Source organism: Sciurus carolinensis, unplaced genomic scaffold (genome assembly GCF_902686445.1).
Source record: "Sciurus carolinensis unplaced genomic scaffold, mSciCar1.2, whole genome shotgun sequence".
Classification (NCBI taxonomy): Eukaryota; Metazoa; Chordata; class Mammalia; order Rodentia; family Sciuridae; genus Sciurus; species Sciurus carolinensis.
Genome location: NW_025920122.1, coordinates 1,212,774 through 1,237,480, shown reverse-complemented (window position 1 = coordinate 1,237,480; position 24,707 = coordinate 1,212,774). Strand labels below are relative to the sequence as shown.

Sequence of the window (24,707 nt, the reverse complement as noted above, 5' to 3'; positions counted from 1 at the left end):
ACCCACTATGCTCCTGCCTGGGAATGCTTTTCTTTCTCAAGTCTTCCCAAGCAAACCCAGCTTCCGAGAAGAGGCAACAGCCAGGGCTGTCTTTGGTTTTGTTGCTGTTTCTTCTTGGGCTGGGAACTTGCAGGCCTGTAGTTGAGCTTGGTCACAGGGGCCGTTTGTCAAGGGGAGGAAGGTGGGCTCACAGTGCAGATGAATCTGTGCTCTGGAGAAGCTGCCAGCGCCCTTGTCTCCCAGGAGACTGGCCTGGGTGTGGAGGATCAGCGAGGCCATGTGAGTGTGGCTTGGGCCAAGGACAGCTCAGAGGTCCCAAGTGGAACCTGCTTGCAGGCCAGGTGATGGGACCTGAAGGTCTATCCACGCTGTCCTGCTCCCCAGGTCCTCCCACGGGCTGGTGCCCTGGCTACACGGCAGAGCTGAGTGGATGGGAGGGGGCTTGATGCGAGCTGAGAACTCGAAGGCTGTGTACTCATAAGCATGCTCTCTGACCTACTCTCTTCAGTCCGCACCAGACTGCAAAGTAAACAGATACCAGCTACGGGCAGGTGCTGTGCCTTGACTGGTCAGGATGTGAGATGTGTCTCCCTGAAAAACGAAGGTCAGTGTCCTCCTCGCCTGGACCTCTGTCAGAGCTGCCCTGTGCCCTCTCCCCCTTCCTCCCTTCCCAGGATGCTCCTTGCTTCCTTCTGGGTCTGCGTCATCTGCACAGGTGCTCCCTCAGGACCCAGCCTGGGATCTGGGATGAGCACCTCTCCAGAGCTTCTGCCTGCAGACCCACTGCAGGACATGTCCACAAGGATGTTCCCCTCTCTTCCCAAGGCAGGCTCCTTCTGCCAAACCCCAGGGAGCTCCATGCTCTGCCCTCTGTGCCCCAGGACACTCTCCTCACCTACTCCTGAGCCAGTGGCAGTCAGTGATCCTCGACACCACCCTTCCTGTTCCTGTCCCAAACCCACCCTTACTGCTTCCCAGTATTCTTTGCTCCAGGGCTGGACCCTGAGCCCCAGGCCCAGACACAGGAAGAATGTCTCTGAACCAGTGTCCCCTCTACAGTGACAAACCATACCTTGGAGGGTGATGCTTGTCCTGCTCACCACCTCACTAAGTGACTTCCCATGGGACACCAGAGCCACTTGGGATGTGGCCTCTGGGCATCCTGCCAACCTCACCTCAAGCCCAGCCAGAGGATGCTCCACCCCAGCAGCCTTACAACCCTTCTACCTGCCATTCCCACTGGGTCACACCCCTGCCTCCATATGCCACCCTGTGCTCTCCACAGCCTGCAGCTCTGGCCTTTCAGGCTCTGACTCACTGATTGATTTCCACTCTCCTGTGCATGTGAGGACAGTTTCCTTGTTCATTGGGAATCTGCAGGGTCCAAAATGGAGAAGGCTGTTAGACCCTCGCTGACCCGGGCAAGGAGAGAGGGGCAGCTTGCACTCCACACTGCCGGGGTTCAGCCCTAGCAGGAGTCCATGGGTTCCACACCGGTAAACGGGGAGTGGGGAGACAGCGTCGGCGATGGATGGAGAATGAAAGACACAGACTCTAGTTCTGGTGCAATCAATCCCACTTTATTCTGGGGAGGGCTGGGTTTATATACAGTTTTCTTCAAGCTATAATGGCAGTCTTGTGGTTAATATTAAAGAAGTTTTCAAAGCATAGGCAGAAAACAACAACCTTACAGATCATCCTTACCTAATCACAATTGTTTTAAGAATATCTAACTACATTGATGAGCTAATACAATGTTTATTTCCTTAAAAATCTAAACTCTACGTGACCTAAGACTATTCTTATTATTCTTGTGGTTAAAGTGATAGACAAGTAATCTCATGTGACCATTTCTAATAGGTCCCTCTGGTTAATATCTAAATTGCTGAGTTAAGGGTTACAGGAGGGCAGCGGTGCCAATGAATATTGTGTGCCAACATTTATTATAGGGGTGACATATTCTTTGTAGGAAGGAAGGAATGTCTTGGAACCTTATTCTCTTACCTCACTACCACACATAAACAAAACCATTGTTAAAATTTAAACAGCCTGTTGGAGAGAAAGGCAGATTTATAACTATTTTCTCCAGAGGCTTTCAGAGACTCATTGCACGGTTGCAAAATTATTTTTAATTTTGTTAATGGTAAAGACCCATTGTTTTTCAGATTGTAGGTAATATTTTCTAGAATTTTTGTTGTATTCCCTTCATCCCCTTAAGCAATCCGTTCAGACTGAAATGAGTAATATATTATCAGAAAAACACAGCAGAGAAAACACCATGCTCCGGAGCAAAACATCCGGCAATTCCTTTTAGGATGAGCCTTTGCAATCATCCTCCAGAGGATCTTTGTCAAGCACTGGATGGAATTCCAGATGCCCCCGCACCACACGCCCACTGCCCCATTTCAACGTCTTCCTCTTTATGGGCAGACCTATACATCAGACCCTGGGCACCATGCTCCCACGGGGCACCGAATCCCCAGCTGTGGAAAGGTGTGCGTTCCTGATCCCCTCAGGTCCCTGGGCCTGGGCTCAGCTTTCTGGGTCCCACGTCCTCACTCACCAAAGGGCAGTAAGATTCTGCAATTAGAAGTGGACATGAGGGACATGTGCAAACCCTGGGAAATCTCCACCCCAGTACCTGTGGGAGACACAGACGTCCTGAGACATCACGTGAGGTCAGCTACAGCTGACACCCAGGTCTTCTTCATGGGGGAAGACTTCAGATGAGGTTTTAAACCTCCCCTCACCTCAAATGATGTCTTGTGCGCAGAGGAGAGGGGAGGCAGGCCTGGGAGTGTCCAGCAGAATAGAGGGGAGGCAGGCCTGGGAGTGCCCAGCAGAAGAGAGGGGAGACAGGCCTGGGAGTGTCCAGCAGAATAGAGGGGAGGCAGGCCTGGGAGTGTCCAGCAGAATAGAGGGGAGACAGGCCTGGGAGTGTCCAGCAGAATAGAGGGGAGACAGGCCTGGGAGTGTCCAGCAGAAGAGAGGGGAGGCAGGCCTGGGAGTGTCCAGCAGAATAGAGGGGAGACAGGCCTGGGAGTGTCCAGCAGAAGAGAGGGGAGACAGACCTGGGAGTGTCCAGCAGAAGAGAGGGGAGGCAGGCCTGGGAGTGTCCAGCAGAATAGAGGGGAGGCAGGCCTGGGAGTGTCCAGCAGAATAGAGGGGAGACAGGCCTGGGAGTGTCCAGCAGAAGAGAGGGGAGACAGACCTGGGAGTGTCCAGCAGAAGAGAGGGGAGGCAGGCCTGGGAGTGTCCAGAAGAGAGGGGAGGCAGGCCTGGGAGTGTCCAGCAGAAGAAGAGGGGAGGCAGGCCTGGGAGTGTCCAGCAGAAGAAGAGGGGAGGCAGGCCTGGGAGTGTCCAGCAGAAGAGAGGGGAGGCAGGCCTGGGAGTGTCCAGCAGAAGAAGAGGGGAGGCAGGCCTGGGAGTGTCCAGCAGAAGAGAGGGGAGGCAGGCCTGGGAGTGTCCAGCAGAAGAGAGGGGAGGCAGGCCTGGGAGTGTCCAGCAGAAGAAGAGGGGAGGCAGGCCTGGGAGTGTCCAGCAGAAGAAGAGGGGAGGCAGGCCTGGGAGTGTCCAGCAGAAGAAGAGGGGAGGCAGGCCTGGGAGTGTCCAGCAGAAGAAGAGAGGGGAGGCAGGCCTGGGAGTGTCCAGCAGAAGAAGAGGGGAGGCAGGCCTGGGAGTGTCCAGCAGAAGAGAGGGGAGGCAGGCCTGGGAGTGTCCAGAAGAAGAGAGGGGAGACAGGCCTGGGAGTGTCCAGAAGAAGAGGGGAGGCAGGCCTGGGAGTGTCCAGACTTATCTTGTGAGCTTCACCCAGGGTCCTTGCTGGAACCACCCCCTGGAACCCTGAGTGAACCAGGATGGGAGCCCATACCTCATCCCATGCCCATCTCTTGGGGCTGGGCCTGTGGAAACCTGGCTCACAGTGAGGCCCACAGGCTCAGGACCAGGACCTGCAGCTCCAGTGGGCCTCACACATTCTCATGACTCAGTTGAAGAGAGGCCAAGAAAATGCGAGCAGGATGCTCCCAAGTACTAGGGCTGGACGTGACAACTGCTCGTCATTTGGCCGAGGCCAGGACCTGGGGTTGCTGTTCGACCACCAGGTATCCTGCCATCTGCCCAGGACCTCCTTCCCACTCTGTGGGTGTCAATGTCCTGTGGGGGACATTCCTCAGGCCATGGACATGAGGTTTCAGACAAAAGCCCATCTACCAAAAGATGGCCAGCTCCCTGCAAACTTGAAAGGCCACTCACTGAAATGATGGCACACCGGAGCCCTGCACACCCCAGGTAACCCCAGAGCCCTGCACATCCCAGGTAACCCCAGAGCCCTGCACACCCAGGCACACCCAGAGCCCTGATGCACCCCAGGCAACCCAGAGCCCTGCACACCCCAGGTACCCCAGAGCCCTGCACACCCCAGGTACCCCCAGAACCCTGCACAACCCTGGCACCCCCAGAGCATCCTGTACCCCAGCACCCACAGAACCTCCTGTACCCCAAGCACCCCCAGAGCTCTGCCATACTTCCTTGCACAGAGCAGGGTGGATGATGGCAGCTCAATTCCTCTCTTAAAACAATCGAAGGTCGTCTGCACTCCTCCCTGGCACACTAGAAGTATGGTTTCAGGACCAACTCGTGTTTTCTTGGTAGAGTTTCAAAACATGGGAAACAAACTTCAGGAAAAGCATTCCTTCCTGCCGAGGGAGTGTTTGCAGAGTCTGTAACTTAAATTACTAATAAGCACCTTAAAACTTGACCCCACACTCCTCACATGAAAGAAGGCTCTGAGAGGAGGTGGGGGACAGAGTGGTGGGCACTGTGAACCCCGAAACCTGGCCCACCCCACACTTCAGATGCCCCGTGCAGTTCCCGAGGTGCACTGAAGCCACAGCCGAAACAGCTCTGAAGTACCACGAAGGAACCAATGGCTGCTGTCCTGGCGCACACGCTGTGCCTCTGCCTGCCACATGCTAGCCACATCCACCTGTCCAGGAGCTGGAGCTACATTCAGTCTCTGAACCCCAGATGTTCACAGAGGTGTGGTCCCCCTGAACCACGATGCCTCAGAGAGCACTGGTCCGCCTGCACCCACTTTCCACACTGTACAGGAATTTTTTTTAAAAGATACCAGCTGGACCAAGGAAAAGGGAGGTCACTTTCCCAGTTTGGTTTTATGTAACCAAATGCATGAACCCCGGGCATAAGCCATTAATATCTGCCCACTGCACAGCAGGGCCACATGCAGACCCTTCCAGGTGAGTGCTTGCCTCCCCTTTGTAGAGGAGACCCTGCAGTCCCTGTAGTGTGGTGTGCCCCTCTCCGTGGGATCCCACTGTCCCTCCCATGGCAGTGCCCAGATAACACCAGGCTTCTGCATTCGGAGTTGGAGTGGGGCAGACCCAGGTTCAGAACGCATGTGTCAGCGGTGACCGTGAGAGTCACCTGACCCAGGTGGGGCTCTGCATCTACAAGGTGAGGGTGCTCCAGGGGCTCATGGATGCTGGCTGTGCCCGTGACACTCACAGGGTGCCTGGGGAAATCCTGCCTGCAGCGGCTGGTCCCTGGGAGGTCTGTACTTCTGACAAGATGATTGGAGTGGCTGCTGCTGGGCGGGAGGCCAGAGCTGACCAACGAGTGTGTTCACAACTGTGCACCTTTCCCTCAGCAGGCAAAGGGCCACCGTCCCCCATCAGGGTGAGCACAGATTAGCACCTCCTTTGAGCCTATGTGTATCTTTCCCAAAGTACAAGGAGGAAGAGACATCAGGCAGGACCCAAGCTCCAAGACCCAGATGCCAGCAGCCCCTCTCGGCCACCCCTGCTGCTTGGAGCCTCCAAACTGGCACACTGGCCATTCTGTGGGCAGGGGTGCTGGCAGGCGACCTGGCGGTCCTGGACCTCAGCCCAGATCCCCCCTGGGGTGCTCACCGTGGGCCGTCACAGTCACGGATCTTTAGATTTTGCAAGGAGAGCTCCACAGGATGTCACATGGTTGGTTAGTCCAGTAGCAGAAAAGGGCAGGAAGCATGGGGGCCCTGGTCACACTCCTGCATGGCCCTGTGTCATGTGGCATTCGCTGAGTTCATCGTTTTAACATGACTCATGATGTAGAGATGAACCATCATATGAAAGAAAATACAGAAGATGCAGAGAAGAGGAAAGAGAAGTGATTCTAGCTGAAGGAAATAAAAAGCTGAGCTCAGGTATGGCTCAAAGGAGCAGATCAGAGACTATGGCTTTGCTGTGTGGCTAAGCCCCTTTTCTTTCAAGGGTGCCCAGTCTTGGCAGGTTTTAAATTATTGTGGTATTTATACTTTTCTTTCAAAAGTAAGATGAAGATTTATTTTAAATATATGTCTTTTTAATACTCGCTGGTAAAATAATAAGAGAGTTTCCCTTGAGGAAAAATAATAGCTCTTTCAATCACTAATATGCTAATATCTAAAAAGGCAAGGTGGCTGTCCCACTGGCTCAGTGGCTTGTGCAGTAATGATGTATTGTTACAATGAAAGAGTGCTTTATTTTCAGAAGAGGTTTTTATGTTTTCCATAAAATGAAGCAACATTTTAAAAGATGATATATTTTATAAATAGTAAAATTCTCAATATAAATTTTACCAGATAGCTATACTAGTGTACGTGCCAAGATTATTTGTGTTACAAAGTAAAATGACAGAAAATTTCTTTTTTTTTAAATAGTACTGATAAATTCTCTTTATTTGCCATTGAGCAGTTTTCAAATAGCCTCTTCAAGGTCAAGAGAAAATCATGCAAATATATAAATATACTAATTTTCTTTGTATATGTAATGAGATTTTGAGGTTGTCAAAACCACCACTTTATAATTTACAATTTATAATTTATAACTAGGAGGTAGTGGAGTGTTAGATTATGCAAATAGATCCTGAGGACAAAGAACGGACTATGCAATTCCACATCTCTGAATCTGGAAATGCTATAAAGTTTATTAAGTGCCACACCGAGGGTTTCCTCACCTCTTCTGCAGTCTTCGAGGTGTCTGAGCAAATGGAGGGCGTTTTCATTATTGGCCACCTGCATGCCCTCAAGGTCAGGTCTGGCCCTGAGCATTGTTTGCAGCTTGTTCCCCTCAATGCTGACCCACTCTCCCCCACTTTGTCCACCACCCCACACTGCCCCTGACTGGCAAGGTCCTGGTTTTCTACAGTGTACACAAAATTAGCAAGTGAGTGTTTTCAACCTCTTGAAAAAAGTGATCTCAATCAAAATGGATATGATGTTGTGAGTTATTTTCTGTTAGTGGGTAAAGGAAGGGTTTTGCTTGGGCCCTGATCATGGGAGCTGGAGATAGCCATGTGTCTGTTATTTTGATTTTCTTAACCCTCAAGTTCAGGCTGCTTGTGTGGTGTTGAGTTGGGCTCCATGGGACTCCAAGACCAGCTCCCTGGGGAGACCAAGCTGGAGTAGCCTGTGGGTCCCTGAGAGCCTCTCTCAGCAGCACCTGGGTGTGACTTGCAGTCAGTGACACCTGTGTCCTCAGCTGGTTGGCCCCAGGTGAGTGCAACTCTGTACACAGCATCACAGGCCTGAAACTTACCTCTGTGCCTCAGGCACAGGAACTGAGGAGAAAGAAATGCCCTCTCCCTGTCCTGCAGGTGTGCTGCCTGCCAGGGTCATGCTTGCAACAAGCACAAGGGCTACAGGGTTGGCCCAGGACAGAGGGATGCAGGATCCATCCCTTCCCAGGCCCAAAACAGAGCCCTGAGCCCCACTCCTCTGTGTGAGGGATCATCTCCAGTTGTGTGACTACAACACACCTTGTCCCTCTGCTCACCTCCTGACAGACACCTGTGCACTGTGGCACTGTGGACGAGGATGTGCATGTGACCGTGTGTGCTCCAGGATGCCATTCGGCCATCTTGTCTGTGCCTAGGCATGGACCTGCTGGTCATAGAGGAATCTATTACCTCCTTGAAGAACATCAGCAGAGCCCTGGGGTCACATAAACACATTCCTCCTAACTCTGGGGCCATAAGATAACTGCTGCTTTTGCTGTGACTGTTCCCATGCTTTCCAGGCCTGAAGGCTCTCCTGCCTTTCCTCTCTACTCCCTGTGGAGGGGTGGATAAGGGTGCCCAGGTCCAGTCCACTCCCCTTATGTCCCTGAAGCTATTTCACAACAGGACAGAAATAGGACCCAGAGGCAGATGATGAGCACGGGTAGCTGGCCTGTCCTCCCCCTGGGGTTGGAGCCCATCCTCACCCTGTTGGGAATTCTCCCTGTGGGCTTTAGCTGGGAAGATGCTCCAGGCTGGGGAAGGGGTGCAGACTCATGGGTGGGTGTGGCCTGGCCATCCCCACACCCTGACCCACAGCTGCAGCACCGAGCAGTACCTAGAGAATCTCCTGGCAAAGCTGTGGCCCTTCCCTGGGCCCTGCATTGTGCCTGAGCATGGGGTGACCAGAGGTGCCCAGGACACTCAGAGCTGCATGATGGCACCACAGGGAGTCACTTTGGACATTTAACCGAAGCCAGCTGGCTTTGGGGGAGTTAGCAGCTACCTCTGTGAGTCTAAACACACACCCCTTTGACCCACTTCCAGTAGCGCACTCTGCCATGCACGTGGGGCAGAGATGTGCTTCTTGGCCTTCTACACGACGCGTAGCTAGGTACTTTCATGGTGGTGATGATGTGGAATGACAGCAGAAATGTCAGCGGTCGGGTCACTTCACAGGGGCTGCCTTCCCCACAGGCGATGCTGGGATGCCTTAAGGGGAGCCTGGTGTGTACGGGTCCCCTGAGTGCTCCCTCTGCCCCAGCACTGGCCCTGGCTCTACCCGTGACTGGGCAGCCAGGACAAGGGCCAGGACAAGGCATGCAGCTTGCCAGAGGCAGAGCAGGGATCTTTGTATGATTCAGACCCAGCTGCAGAGGCCAAGGCTACCTGGGGGGCTGGGAGCCCCCAGGGCACTAAGGGCAGTGGCTACTCTGCATGGTGAGACAGCACAGAACACACCCAGGGAGCTGCATCGCACACACAACAGCAACCCAGCTGTGGTGAAATAAGGCAATTGTGTGCTGGTAAGTCGTAGCCTCCATGAGATCTTGCTTAAGGGGTGTGCAGGACAGTGTGAGATTTGTCCTTAAAATTCACAGTAGAGGCCCGGGGTTGTGGCTCAGTGGTAGAGCACTCACCTAGAATGCGGGAGGCACTGGGTTTAATCCTCAGAAGCACATAAAAATAAAATAAATGTATTGTGTCCACCTACAACTAAAAAAAATTAAAAAAACAAAATTCACAGAAGAGATAATTGAGATTGTGTCTGTGACATGGTGGATATGTGTAACACACACTGGTATGCACAGTGATGTGTGTGCCTGATGCACCCTCATGGACACACTGCAGAGGGGCCTGTGGGAAGCTGCCTTAGGGAGCAGACCTACTTTTCACTCAGGCTGTGGTGCACTGCTTTAATTTTTCTTTTAACTCTAAGTGTGTAGTCCTTTTTTCAAACTTTTAATAACCAAAAATAACGTGAGATAGAATGTATCTCCACCATAAAGTGGATAAGATGTGCTATTTGTTCTTTCCACCAGATGCCACAGGACATATTAGCTGATGTGACATTTTAAAGCAAGGCTGCCACCTTCAAAGACCTCTCAGTACTAAGTCAGAGGCACCAGGAGTCTCTGTCTCATGGTGGAAGAGTCCCAAGGCAAGAGTCCTTGCCATTTGCAGCCAAAGAAACTGAAGTTCAGAGAACCCTCTGAGGCTAGCAAGGGAGAGGAGTCCTTGACCCCAGCTGCACCGGATCAGAAGGCCTGGTCCTGCTGGCTTCTTGGGTTACCTGGGAACATGAACAGGCATGGCTGCTGGCCACCCAGAGGGCTCTGTGGCCCCTGCCCCTACCTCCTTGTATCCCTTGCTTCTCATCATACAAGTGACTTGAAATCTAAATGCTTCCCAGGCAGAACAGTACCCTTGACTAAGCACTGCCTCATCAGGACCATGTGCCAAGGTGGAATAACTCAGACCAAGCCCCTTCAAGGGCTCTTGGAGGTTCTTTCAGAACTTAAATGCCATTTTCTTCTCCTTTGAAAACATGCCCTTTCCTCAGTGGGAGCCTCTTCGATCCACTGCGCCCCTGTTCTGGCAAGGGAGATCCCAGAGAGCTCAACTACAAACCACCAAAACAGAGAAGAAGACAGGTTCCTGTGCACCTTCCAGGAGCAGGAGGGACAGGCAGAGGAGAGCACAAGACTGGGCCAGCTGTCACTCAGCAGAACAGGAGGTGGTGGGTTCAGTGGAGGAAGCCAACCCCCCGTGGCTCCATGTCCACAGATCTACCTGCCCCTAAGTGAACCAGGCCATTGCAGAGGCCAGCACTGGATGGATGTGAGTTCTCCTGCTCTGGGCTGGTCTCCCTCCAAGCCTGGCTGGACTAATTTCTACCATCCTCTCTGGAACTTGTCACCATCACCAGAAGTACCAGTGCCAATGACGGGGACACGTGAACATCCCTGTTGCTGCTCAGGGTGATGGTTAAGGGCATCGGCAATGCAGCCCTACAGACCTGGCTTCTGTCCCTTCTCCAGCCTGTGTGGCACTTAGCAAGACAGTGGTCCACTCAGAGCCCCAGCTTCAGTGCTGCTGCACAGAGGTGCCAGGGCACAGGTGCAGTGCTGAGGTAAATGCCTGTCAGCATGAGTCCAGCACAGAGGGCAGCAAGCCATGGCTGTGCCACAATCCTTAGAGAGTCTGTTGACTATTTAGGTTCCACCTGCCTAGCACACCTCTCTGGTTAGTTACGGTCTTATCAGTAAACAACACTTTTAACTGGTTATCTGGGAACCAGAGCCTCTTTTCTTTGGTTCCTCTCCCTACTGGTGACCCACAGTAACACAAAATGGAGAGGGGGCGGCTCTCCTGGTCCGGGCATTTCCGGTATCTAGTCAGTTCTGGCCTTTATCTTCCCCCTGCTTCTTCCAGGAGATGGAGTTTTCAGTGTCCTGTCTTACTTTTCTACAGTCAGCGAGGTAGTCCTAGAGGGGTTGAGCGTCCATGAGGACATCTGGAGATGGCAGGTTTTCCACCATGCAGCTCCTGTTGTTGGGATTGGATGTCAAGGAAAGAGACAGGGCCTCCACTGGAGTGTTGACAGAGGATGGGCATCTGGCGGAGATTGGGAGACTGACCTCATGAGGATCAGCGAATTACTGTGTGATGTTTACACTGGCATTGATGTAGTGACACACTGATCTAATTACATGTCAATAAGTGAGAGGCCCAATTCACTGAGGGAACCAGAGAGGATTACAGAGCTCCACTGGAAGTTCTTAGAGAACAAGGACTCAATCTTCAGATTCAATTACTGCAAAACTAGCCAACTGCAAAGCCTCAGGTGGGAAGGAGAGACAGGGAGTGAGGTTGACCTCCGTGGGGTGACCTTACTGGGACTTGCCCTCTGGGTTTAAACCAAACTTCCTGATTTCTTAAATGCCTTTTTTTTTAGATGACCCATTCCTACGCACAATCCATACAACAGAGATCCCAAAAACTTTGTACAGAATGACAGGAGAACAAGTGTCCCTCCGATTGCAGATGGACAAGGACTGTCTCCTGCACTACAGACTGGAAGGGCAGCCACCTGGGCAAAGGAGGCATCAAAGGAGAGAGATGAAGGCACTCCATGTGCCTGGGCCAGTGGCTGTGGGGCTGGAGCGGGCAGGCACCTAGTCTAACAGAAGGCACTGTGTTGGGGAGAACAATGTGGGATGGGCTTCCCAAATGCCACATAGTCAACCATCCCCACCCAGGGGTGTTTGTCTACCTCTACATCTTTGTTCATTTCAAAGTCATCCACATTGCAGGTGGAGAGCAGATTGGAAGTCCACAGAACTGCAGGTCCTTGCACCAAAACAGAACTCAGTAACTACTCAGCAGAGGAGTGAACAGGAGAGAGCAAGCGGGGGCAGGCCACGCTAGTGCAGGAACTGCAAGCTCTTCCTGTGGAAGGGCAGGAAGTAAAGACTTTTGACTTTTGAGGCCAAATGGTCTCCATTGCAACTACAGTTGTCCCCACTTATCCACAGGGAACACATCCCAAGAACCCCAGGGAATTCCTGAAACTGAGGTAGTACCAAATCATACACAGATGGTCTTTTCTATGTGCACACGTCCATGATAATGTTCAATTTAGAAAGTAGGCACAATAAGCAATAATAAAATAGAATAATCATGGCAATACTACATACTGTAATAAAATTGCCAGCACCGCTACTCCTGTACTTTAGAGTCTTTGTTAAATAAACTTTGTTACTTGAACAAGCACTGCATTACTGTGACAGTTGCTCATTCTCACCTACCAGGGGAAAATCAGGCCCTCAACCCTGGGAATTGTCATCACAGGAGGAGAAGAGCACTAGCACCTGTGGGGAGCCCCAAAGGCCCAGGCTGCACCTCTTCAGGTCTTCAAAACACCACCAAGCTCATTCAATACAGGAAGACAGTTTACCACCAAAAGGGATCATGTGAATTTACAAATGAAGACCCATAACTGACAGCCATTCTACATGTTTTCACCTGTAATATCTGCAAGTCTGCATGAAGCACAGCAGAGCTGCCAGGTCAGCTCACCAGTGCAGACTTCAATGAGAACTAGCAGCAGGAAGAAATCGGAACCACTGTCCAAGCATGCCAGAGTTCCAAGGCTGTGACCCAACACTAACTGGAAAGTAAATCAAGTACAAGTCTGAATGCCTGCTGGGGACCACTGGTTTCTCAAAACGCCATGCCCCAGCCTGGTGGTGGGAGCCACGAAGCTGCGACTGCAAGGCCCTGTAGGTGCACATGGTGTGCACATCTGTGCACAGAGTTCTGCTATCGTGTGTGCATGAACATGGACACACCTGTGTTTGTACACATACCTTCCACATAACCCCAGAATCCAAGGTTTGCTTTTACATTTGTGATTCTGATGGTCTGGATGATAGCATTACTGAATGACTGCATAAAAAACATCAAAAGTTGGGGCTGAGAGTGGCTGAGGTGGAGCACTTGCCCTGGGGTCGATCCCCAGCACCACAAAAAATGTTATAGAAAGTTTCATGTACATGTATTTGTGTAGTTTTTACATGCAGCTTTTATAGGCAGTTTATTTATAACCTATGTATATATAGCTTATAGACATAGTTTATATATTATTTGACTATAAGCTATATGTATATGCCAGTTCTATATTTGACAGTCTGCTGTTCTCAACTTTGAACTAATTTTTATGCATAACTGCTTAGAAAGTAGGCTCCCTGTGGCCTGGGAACTTGTCCTACTGTCATGGCTGCAGTGGCCGCTTCCACTACCACGCAGGTGGCTCCCTTGGCTGGAAAAGGCACTAATGGGAGGGTGTGAAGGAGCCCCCCACTGGGACCTTCTTGAAACTTTCTCCGACTTTGTTAGTTCTAACTGAATCAATGAGCGGAAACCCCAGTATAAAGTAACATTTTGAGAAAGTGTAAAAACAAGGAAACAGAAGAAATTGCGGTGGAATTAGCATCTTTTTAGCCTCCACAGTGGCAGATGCCCCAAAACACCACCATCAGTAGCTTTCTTCTGTACCCCTTGGGGGGTCTGTAATCATGTCATAATCCACATTTTATTGTTTCCTCTGAAGACTATTATCTCATTTCTTCCTGATTGTCTTATTCTTGATGTTTATGTTTTTTCCTATTCATACTGTCATAATTTTCAGACTGAAATATTGAACTTAGAAAATATTAGTTTTGTTATTATTGATATATGTATATGATTTAATTTTTATTTTAACTTTTCAAGAAAATGAGTATATAATCAAAAGATGTCTCGTGTCCTAACTATAGAACCTCCTTTCTGAATGCTTTAAAATATATTGCCACAGGCACTCAGAGCTGCAATTCCCTTATGGCAAATGAATGCGAGCACTTTTTTTCTTTGTTTTTTTGCAGAGTATGGTGACAACTACTGTGATAAATATTTTCAAATAAAACTGTGGGAAAAGATCAGCATGAACCTTACAAACACTAGTTTCTCAAACACACAAAAGAAGGAAAGCCCACTGTGCCTACCCAGAAGAGAAACCTAAATGAGAACAGTCATTCAAAGTCGTAATGTGAATGATTTACAGCATGGATCCGAGATTCAGAAGGACTAAATCCCAAAGCATTGTCTTGTGCAGACACAGAATCTGGTGTGGACTGCCTGCTGGGCATGGGCTTGTCTCATAGAGACACTTCTCCCTGTGTCCCCAGCATTGTCACAGGTGGTGGCCAAGGGACTGATGATACAGATGCAGCCTCACACTTACAGACACTCCAGGAGGGCCATCATGTGGGCTAGTAAGCACACTTCTTTCAAAGAGCAGGTCCTGCAGGTGATGCTCCCTGGGCAGGGGCTGTGCAGTATGTGTCCTCCCCCAGCATCAGCACCCCCCCATGTGGAGGGCAGGCTCCTGCCTGACACTACTGAACACAGAGCTGCGGGGAAGAGCAGCGGCCTGTCCTGCTGCAGGGCAGCTCCTCTGAACCAAACCCTGGATCCTGGTCAGGTGTGGTCAACATAGAAAGCCACAGGTTCTGAGGATTCATGAACCCTTTAATAATCCACTGATAAATCCTTTATTTAATAAGTGCCTTTGGTGTGCGTGTGTGTGCATGAAACTCAGTTTTCATTGTGGCTGGTATAACAATGGGCTCAGAAAATTCCTGGAAATTCAGTCGAGGGTCCTGGCGAGCTGCTCTGAGCCCCCAGCACCACTGATGAACGCTGCACCTGAGCAGGCCCAGCAAGCAGGCCCCACATCCTCTGGAAAGTCACCAAAAAGAAAAACAGAGGCTAAAACAAACTGAGGTGAGCAGCAAGTAGGAACTTGGACAGCCTCAGAAGAAACTTAGAAAATTAAAGTATCCAATCACTACTGACACTGGGAAGGAAGAGGAGGGACTGTATCCTAGCAACCAGAAAACCCAAAGTCAGACTGGAAGAAGGGAAGAGGAGTTCTGAGGAATTGAACCTAACAACTGAAACCAAAATGTAATGGGAGATAAGAATAGTGAAATCACAAAAAAAAATCAACAGGAAAATAAAAGAAAAATCAAAGGATCTGCAAGAAGACAGAGTGTTTGACAAGTTAAGTTCCAGAAAGACTGACTGCAGAAGACAGAGGAGGATGTCCTGGAGGACAGAGCACACGCCCATCAGCCTGTCCATGGGATGAGACTGACACCATGTACAAACACTAGGTGCAGGAGGACCAAGATCATGAAGCTCCGTGCACTTGGAGCAAAAGAAAATGCTTCCAAAGCTTCCAGAGGAGCAGGGAAAAGGAGAGTCAGCCACACAGGCTGCAGTGTCAGAGGCACTGTGTCTCTCAGCACACAGCCTGAGCAGTAGGACCAAGCCTTCTATTCCCCAGGAAAAGTGATCCCCAGTTCACTGGTCTGTCCCCCAGCCAAACCACCAGTGAAGTATGAAAGTAGATTAGATAACAATTTAAACTTTCATCTTTCAAACGCACTTTCCTCGAGAAGTTAGCAGAAGATCTAATCACCAGGAGGAAGACAGAACATGAGTGTGTGACATGGGGTTCTGGAAACAGGATCCAACTCAGTGGCTCATGGACCCATCCCAGGATAACCTGGACGGCAAGAACAGAATCCAGTGGCTCCAGCCCAGGAGGATGAGGAGTATGGCCAAGAAAGGATCAAAATGAGAATTCAATATTTCATGTTTAAATTGAAAGAATTGAAGAATGGTTTCACCGGAAGTATGTAGGAAATTAAGCAAATGGAATAATAAGGTATTGTTAACTGCAGGGAAAACAAAATGTTGTGTAAGAAAGAAAGACAAATCATTGTATGACTCAACCCTGAACAGTAGGTAGACAGACAAATAAATATAAATATTGCTTACTGATGTAATAAGAGCAGTTGGGGGAGACAAATCCTGGGAGGTGTGTTCACAGAGGTGCAGATAAGTTAACCGTTCTCAGTAACTGTCATCTACCCATCTGACCTCTCAATAAGTATCTAAAGTCTAAAGACCAAGGGAGAGTGATGTGAACACGGTATTCAGAGATGTGGCACCAACACCACAGCTAGAGGGACGACAGGTGGCAAGCAGCAGGTTACAAAGGACTCAGGAGGGGCAATTTACAGAAGGACCTCAGCACGTGTGGAGTGGCCTGATCATTTCTAAATAGTTGAAACATCAACTAATGCAAAAGACAGGGGAAAATCTTGAAATGAAGGTGAACAAATGTTCACTGGCATGAGTCACATTGCTACAAATCCAGAATGACCCGGGACTGGGCCCACCCCACATCTCCTCTTTGTGCACCTGACCACTGTCTGCTTCCAGTCATGACTAATTCAAGGTACTGCCCTTGTCACAACAGAATAACCCTAGCGGGCTGAGCCAGGCTGGCCTTCCACCTAACAATTCACACTCACCTTGTCAGGGCCTCCAAGGCACGTCCTGCACAGCAGGGCCTGTCCTCACCCTGGGTCTGCTCCCAGAATGATCTACTAATGCCCCTACCTTGATAAGGCCAACAGGAAGGTGTGTGCTGCCCTGCCCATGGGAGCACAGGACACCGAGAAACCGCAGGTTTGCTCCTGGCTGCTTCCGTCATCTCTAACCCTCTGCCTCCCAGTTCCCTCTCCTACTCCCTGTCCCTTCTTCCTCACATGACTAGCTGGTTGCAGAGTCCCACCCTGTGTCCTGGCCCCTGCTTACCCACCAGTTGGTTCATCCCCAGGATCCCCTCCAGGACTGTCTCCCTGGCTCCAGCCACAGTCTCTCAGATCCTCCATGTTTGCCACCATCTCTGGAGCAATTTTACCAGACAGAATTTCATCACCCTTCCTTGGTGGAAACAAGGTGGCATCCCTCCTGCCCACCAGATGTGCTGTGTCCTGTCCACCTTTTCTGCCCTTTATAATGGCCGCCGCCTTCCTGCAGTGCACAGCCCATTTCTTCAAACTCAGAAATTGGCAGTGCCCTTGCACTTGAGCTGTGTGGCCTGCCCCTCACCTGGGAAGCAAACCCACACCAGGACCCTAATACCCCATGTAGGCTGAGCCTGTGGGGCCTACAGCCCACATCCTTCTGCCTGTGTCCCCAGTTCTGCCGAGGCAGCACCTCCACCCTCCTGGCATTAGCCACAAACCCTCCCTGTCTCGGGAGGAGTGAGGGGATGCTGTTGCCTTTGTGGCCACCCTGGTGCCCCAGACACTGAGGGCTCTGCTCACATGGGTGATGCGGTTGAGGCTCAGGCCTTGCAGCTGATGTGAAGGACCCAGGTCCACCCAGGCTTCTGTCAAAGGGAAGCTCTGCCTCCTCGTTACCTCCAGAGGCAGGTAGAGGCCATGCCCTGCTGAGGGCTGTAAGTCAGAGGGTCACAAGGCAGGCGGAGACAGACAAATAAGCAGCAGGTGCTACAGCAGGACTCCAGTTTCCCAAGAGCTGGCCCGGCCTCCTCCTGACCACTCCTCACTGGGCGCAAGGCAACCAGGACAGGTGTCAGTCTCTCTAAGGCTGTACCCTCTGAACCACGGGCTGGTCCCACAGCATGATGTCGGTCAAGTCTCGGCATGTTTTCCTAAACACAGAAGTATTTGGCTCCCTCCAGCCTGCTCTGCACTTCACACATGGTGATGAAGTTACCGAGGTGCTGCTGAGCTCAGAGAACCCACAGTTGACATTTGGTGACCTTAAGGCGGTTCACAGACTCATCCACTTAGCATTCCAGAGACATATAACACCCATTTTCCATGAAGAAGTGAGGGTCAGGGAAGGGGAAGGCCTCCTGGGCTACAGGACTTCTGGCTGCAAACCTGTCTGGAGCCCCCTGTCCTGAGGTGGCTTCTCCCCAACCCTGAGTGCAGGCAAGAAGCCCCTTCATCTGGTCTGTTAACGGTCATCTGTGTCCACGCCTCTTCCCCAGGCCTCCAGCTAACACACAGGCACAGCTGCCCACATACCTCTAGACAGTGAAAGGCCAGCAGGCCCCCGAGCATGAGGTAGGGGCCCTAGGCCACTGTGACCAGAGCTTTGACCACACATCACCAGGTCAACCCTTGGAAGACACACACTCAGGTAGGTCTGTTAGCATGACATCCATGGTGTCTCACAAGCACGTGTGTCCTGAGCCACAGAAATGCAACTGGCTCGGGGGAGACAGTAATTGGGACTTGCTGTGAGAGGAGGAGTGTGTCGGGTCCACAGACTGAAAGTATGGGCAGCCGACGCAGGGGGCCAGGCCATGCTGAGCTCAGTCTCAGCCCACCCTGCACACTGGGTGCTTGTGCTAGGGCACGTAATCGTTATCAATCCCATCATCCCCAGGCACCTGCCAGCCACAAACGAGGACCCAGACACTCCATGTGGTTGCTTCAGGTGCCTTCAGGAGCCCAGCAGGATCTTCCCGGGCATGTGTCCACAGCACTGGGTATGTGAAGTCCCCCAGGTCGATCATCCTTGATAACAATACCTGACGGACTCTGTTGGGCCTGATGCAAAGATCCTGTCTCCCTCGCTGGGAGAAAACCCTCCAGGATGCCCTGCTGCCTGATTGGCTGTGTGCTGGTGACCTTGACCAGTTGCCATTTGGGGGCCAAGGGCTGTTTTCTCCTGTTCCCACCAAAATGCTCTGAAGCCCAACTTTCAAACTGGGACACTCAGGATCAGGCCTCGCAGAGGTGACAAGATGACAGGAACAGCGCTCTGCCTGTGAATCCGCCAGAGCTGGTGATGGTTACAAAACTGATCGTGGAACCGCCAGATGGCCATGCTCTCACGTGGAGCTTGCGGGGGGTGGTTTAGAGCCTCCTTCCCTCCAGTAATCAGAGCAAGAGCAGGTCCCAGCCCTCATGGAGACCGCCATCACTGCACGGCAGAGCCCTGGACAGGCCTCAGAGAATTTTGCTCCCAGACTCAGTACTGACCCCCTCTAACTAGGGGAAGCATCGTGCAGGGCAGGAGAGACATGTGCGTGGCCAGGAGGCAGAGGGCCATTAGCTCAGGACTCATGGGAGGCTCGTCCCCTTCAGGTCCAGGAACATGGATGCAATTAAATATCTGTGATATCACTGTAAATGTAATGAGCAAAGGAAATTGACGGCAGCTCCAACTAAATTACAGATTGAAAGGCAAGGAAGGTCTCCAGGAATGCCAACAAATGGGGACTCAGCTGACCAGGCCCAGGTAAAATTGAATTGGAAATGTTCCCTGTCTGATTAGCATAACAAAATTTCCAGTGTTTAAAGAAGAAAAAAGTCATTCTGTTTAAATGAATGGGGGAGGGGCATCTTCCGACAAACACAGGTATCTCTAGATGTGTTCAGGAGAATGAGGGGGTGAGCTGGGCAGACTCCCAGGCACAGCTCCAGTCACCCCCTCTCCAGTCTCACCTCTTCCCTCTGCTTGGATGGGGCTGGCCAGCTAGTTAAAATTCTGTTAAGTACACTTATACTTTATATAAGATTTTCCCTTTGACAGTAATTCAGAGTAAGACATTGCACATTTTTGGGGGTTTACTTTATTTGGAGATTATCCCCATTGATCAAAAAATGCTGACTGTTTTTATTATCACTTCAATACATTACCTTACTAGAACATGCAGCAAGTAACACGAAAACCAGCCAGGCAAAGAAGGAAAAACCATGGCCTTTGCAAGGCGAATGAAGCAGGCAGATTCCCTTATACCTCTCAATGTTGCCTAGGATGTGCTGGGAGGCCACAGCATGAAGCCCACACCCAGCCAGCCCTGCACAACCAAGTCCACGAGCCCACCACCAGGTGGTGAGCCCACCACCAGGCAGTGAGCCCTACCACCAGGCAGTGAGCCCCACCAGGCAGTGAGCCCCACCAGGCATTGAGTCCACCACCAGGCAGTGAGCCCCACCACCAGGCCGTGAGTCTACCACCAGGCAGTGAGTCCACCACCAGGCAGTGAGCCCCACCAGGCAGTGAGCCCACCACTAGGCAGTGAACCCACCACCAGGCAGTAAGCCCCACCAGGCAGTGAGCCCTTCCAGGCAGTGAGCCCACCACCAGGCAGTGAGCCTGCCACTAGGCAGAGCTGCTGCAGGGATTGAAAACAGTTTGCCAGGTTCAGCCACAGGCAGGGACACTGAGGTTCACTGAAACAGATTTGATTCAGCTGAACTAAACTCTGGTCAGAAGAGAGAGGTGCACACCGTGCAGACACAGAGCCCAGAGGTGTGTGTTCAAGGCACTCAGAGAAGCAGCCACGAGGCCAAGCCCTTCCTGCTCAGGATGCCTGGATTCCCCTGTGCCAACAGGGGCCACCCTCTCTCTCATGGGGCTCTTCTTCTAGGGTAGTGAGATGGTAAAACTACAACGGTGAGCATTAGTGATGGTGAGGGGTGCCAGAAGTGAGGCCACAGGTGGTTTTCAGAGCAGAAGGTCTGAGGAGGCCCTGAGCATCAGAGACACAACTTCTTCCTAAAGGACCCCTCATGCCCCATGACGGTTGCGGTCACACTGGACTCCCAAAGCCTTCTAGAGGGCAGGATGGGGCAAGGGATAAGGAAGAGCAAGAGTGTCTCCTGTCTCTGCACAGTCACTGAGGAGGTCGAGCACATGCTCTGTTTGACCTCAGTGACTAACCCATGGGGACAGGGTTGTGTCAGCTGCAGGGAAGCCCTGGAACCCTGGCCTTCCCTTGATTTAGCTTAGCTGACCTTGTGGGCTCCAGGACTAAGATGAGAATGATGGCTACTGCAGTCTCTCCACAAGCTCTCCCCAGCGTGGAATGCTCAGGTTTGCTGGGTGTTGGCTGGGAATCATCTAATTCTAGCTGGTCTCTGTGTGGGAGATGAAGGCAGGCACCTGCTTTGCTGCAAAGCTCTGATCCCTTCCGGGGCTTCCTCATCAGCGACCTCCACTAGCCTTCCTGTGCACGCTGCACTGGGGTGCCGGGCCCCTGTCTCATAGTCCTGGCACTGTGCTCACAGGTGGGTGAATAAGGGGCAGGAGCTGGACTGTGGCTCCCTGGCCGAGGCCCAGCCCTCCCCACCCACCCTGATTCCTCTGCTCTGTGTGCACATCAGTTACCTGTCACCCTGTGAAAGTGCAAAGTAGATTCCCCTTTGGCTGAGTATCCCCAAGAGTGAGGGGCTGTGGCTAGATCAGAGTCAGGGAGTAACCCTCAGACCTAAAACTGGTGGTGTAGATGACTGGTCAGTGGCCAAAGCGCCACCCCAAGGAAGGTTGTGGTCTGGTTGCTTCAAGTTTGTCTCCAAGGCCGTGAATCTTGCCTGATCACTGATGCTACCCCCAACACTTAGTTCCTCCGCAGGCACCCAAGTCTGAGCCTGCCTGCAACCCTCAGGCACAGAATGCAGATCTGAAAACCCACCCTCGCATCCCACGCCAGCCCGTCCCTGGACCCAGCACACAGCTGCCAACAGCACTCGGGCCCCTGTTTGTTTATGGTTTGTGACATACTGGTCCTGTGCTGACTGCAGAGCACATGACACCTGTCACACCATCCTGTCTTCAGAGGATCCATGAGGCGGGTGACCTCATCCTCTGCACTCAGAAAACTGAGGATCAGAGATGCCTCACTCCTCACCATCACACAGCTTGGAAACTGCAGGCTGAAATGAGAAATCAAATAGCTTGGGCCCTTGAGGCTGTGACCAATGTAGCACCACCCGAAGTGTTTTTTAGAAATTTTTTTATTTGTTCTAATTGTCCATGACAGTAGAATGCATTTTGATAGATCATACATAAATGGAGTGTAATTTCTCATTTTTCTGATTGTACATGTTGTAGGATCACATCGGTCATGCAGTCAACTATGTACATGAGGTAATAACATCTACTTCACTCCACTGTCCTTCCTGCCCCCACACCCATCTCCTCCCTTCACTCCCCTCTACCTAATCTAAAGTAACTCTATTCTTCTCTAGCACTCCTGCCCCCTGTGAATTAGCATCCACATATCAGAGAAAACATTCAGCCTTTGGTTTGGGGGACCGACTTATTTCACTTAGCATGATGTTCTCAAGGGCTCCAGGAATGAACGATCCCCACATGTCCTATAAAGCATATCCTCGTGTAAGTGAAACGGAGGTTATCCCATTTTGCATTGTACTTGAAGCTTGGTGCAGGGAAAGCATGCAGCATGGTCAGGTCCAGGACCCACCCTGGAGACTTTGCTCCTTTGCTGCCTGTGATGGACAGTTCTCAGTGTCGTCTCCTTCCTGAATTTACTGAGCATTCTTTCCCACAACAGTTCAAAGTTCTATGGGCCTTTTTCTACCTAGCAAGTCAAAACATACTTTTTTTAAATGAAAAATCTAATTTGACAGTTTTCCACCAAAAATAGACCATTTCCTAGAGTCAAAATAGAAAATGGAGGGGAAGCTAAGGTACAGAGCAGTTGAGCTGACTTCTTGACAGGATAATCAACCCTAACCAAGGACCTGCAGTGGCACTTGGATCCCTGGCAGGCAGATGTCCTACTCTAGGGTCACACTGGCCTGGAGCCTCCTGGGGTGGTGGGGAGTCCAAGCTATGTGTGAAGGCAGCTGGCCGTGTGGCATCTTGAGCACCTGTGGTGAGGTTGGGTGTGGCTCGTGCTCAGGCCACGGAGGACTGAGGTGCCAGCTCTGCTGAGTGCCATGTCTGAATGTGATGCCCCACTCAGCCCCACTCATGCCTCAGAGCATGGACCAGGGAAGGACGTGGCTAGAGTAGGAGGGTTATGTGAGAGAGAGAGAGGGCACCAAGGAGATGGCACCTTCCCCATGGCACAGCCACAGGGTGTCTCACCCTTAGCAAGAATCCTAAATGGTAATGTGTGGACAGGTACCTGTGAACAGGTGTTCACCCTGCCCCTGAAAAGCAGCCTTGATGTCACCCAACAGAGAGGGTGAATGGTGGGACAGGACAGCAGAAGGGCAAGAACTGAGGGGAATGGGCAGGGAAGCCAGTGGTGAGGAGCACGAACAGGAAGCAGTCAGAGGAGAAAGGAATGGAGTGGGCAGTGTGTCCACTGCATGGCCCAGCAGTGGCCAGGCTGACTGCACCGCCCGTGTGGAGCTCTGGCGAGGACCAGCTGGGCATTCCATGTTGGATAGGGGGCGAGGAGGGAGCGGCCCAGGCTGGGGGCTGACTCGTGGGTTTCAGGTTGTAGATCACCAGCGTAGGCCACCCAATGATCGTCCCCATATGTGTGCCCTGGGAGCAGAGCCAGGGTGAGAACAGCCCAGGTCCCAGGCACATGTCTTGGTGCCAGAGCCTGGAGGACATCTGCAGTCAGCTGCCTCCTGGACTCCTCAGAGCCACACCTGCTCAGCCCCAAGGCAGCGCACGCCAGCATCTGCACCCCCCTGCTCTTCCCAAGGGACTTACCATGAGTATGCCACTGTTCTCCCTGAATTGTCCCCAGCCCTAACTGCAAATCTGCAGTACTGTCTACTCAGGACCATGCCACTGGCAACTGTGTGTGTTGAAGAAACCCACTGACCTGAACATAGTTTTCAGCCCCCTGCGTCCTGTGAGGTGTGTCAGGCGGAAAGAGGTGGAGGGCCCCTCTGCTGCCTCTCTATCCCAAGCCCCAGTGTTTTCACCATCTGCCCACACTGGCCCTTCTACAGAGAGATTGTGGACGTTCTGGCCTCTGGCAGAGTCACACCATGGGCACCTGTGTGTCCAGAGCTGTCCTTGCCTAGAGAATTGACATCAGAAGAACAACTTCCCCAGCTGACTCAGGCCTCAGCCGTCTGCCCTGTCCCAGGTGCTGGGTTCTGCGCCTTCCCAAGTGCTGCTGCCCAGCACTGCCCTGGGCTCAAGGTCAGCCACCATTGGCCACTCTGTCACTCCTGGCCTGGGCTGCACTGGGCCCCTTGTGGATCCTTCTGGGTATGGCCTCTGCTCACCCTCCCTCTGAACTGCTGTGGCTTTGGTGGAGAGAGCTCATGGCACTGTGGCTGAGAACACTCCCAGGGCCCAGGTTGATGGGGTGAAACCCTTAATTCTCTGAGGACTTAGAGCAAAGGATTCAGGAGCCCTTGGCTCCTCATGGGCTTGCAGGTGTGGGCGAGAGGACCAGCCAATTGGACAGGGGAGCACCATGGACCAGGAGTGCCTGGCAGGACACAGGATGGCTCCCCCTCCACCAGGCCCTGAACAGAGCAAGGTGCCAGGAAACACACGTGGGGCTACAGCAAGGGCAAGAGAGCTGGAATCCCCAGGGCCAGCACCCGGCAGAGGCCAGGCTGTGAGCAGCCACAGGCGATTCTCCGCCCACATGACTGTGTGCATGCCAGCCCTGGGCAAGGTGTCCTGCACAAGGTGGGGTCGGCCTTCCATGGCCCCTCTTCTCCTGGACTGGAACATGACACCAGTTAGTGGGGCAGGTGCCAGCTCAGCTGGTTCCTCCAGGCTGCCCTGAGGACCCTTTGACTTTGTGCTGGTCTCTGCTGACCCTCACCCTCAAGCATAACTGCTGACACCAGTGTCACTGGGCCTGTCACTCCCCATGGTTCCTAGGTTGACGTCAACTCCAGTGCCTCAGCAGGTGACCCCAGTGTGAAGCAGGGTCAGGGGCCCAGGTACCTGAGCAAGGCCTGGACATGCCTCCACAGTGCCTCGGGGAGCACACCTGCCCACACCTTGACCCCAACAGCGGGGTCCAGACTGCACTGGGCTACGTTTCT

General features: G+C 52.0%; 1 pseudogene; it reads left to right on the top strand.

Moving 5' to 3' along the window:
- Nucleotides 1-24,707, top strand: part of LOC124973792 (probable RNA-binding protein 19) — a 956,910-nt pseudogene that overhangs the window by 40,588 nt on the left and 891,615 nt on the right.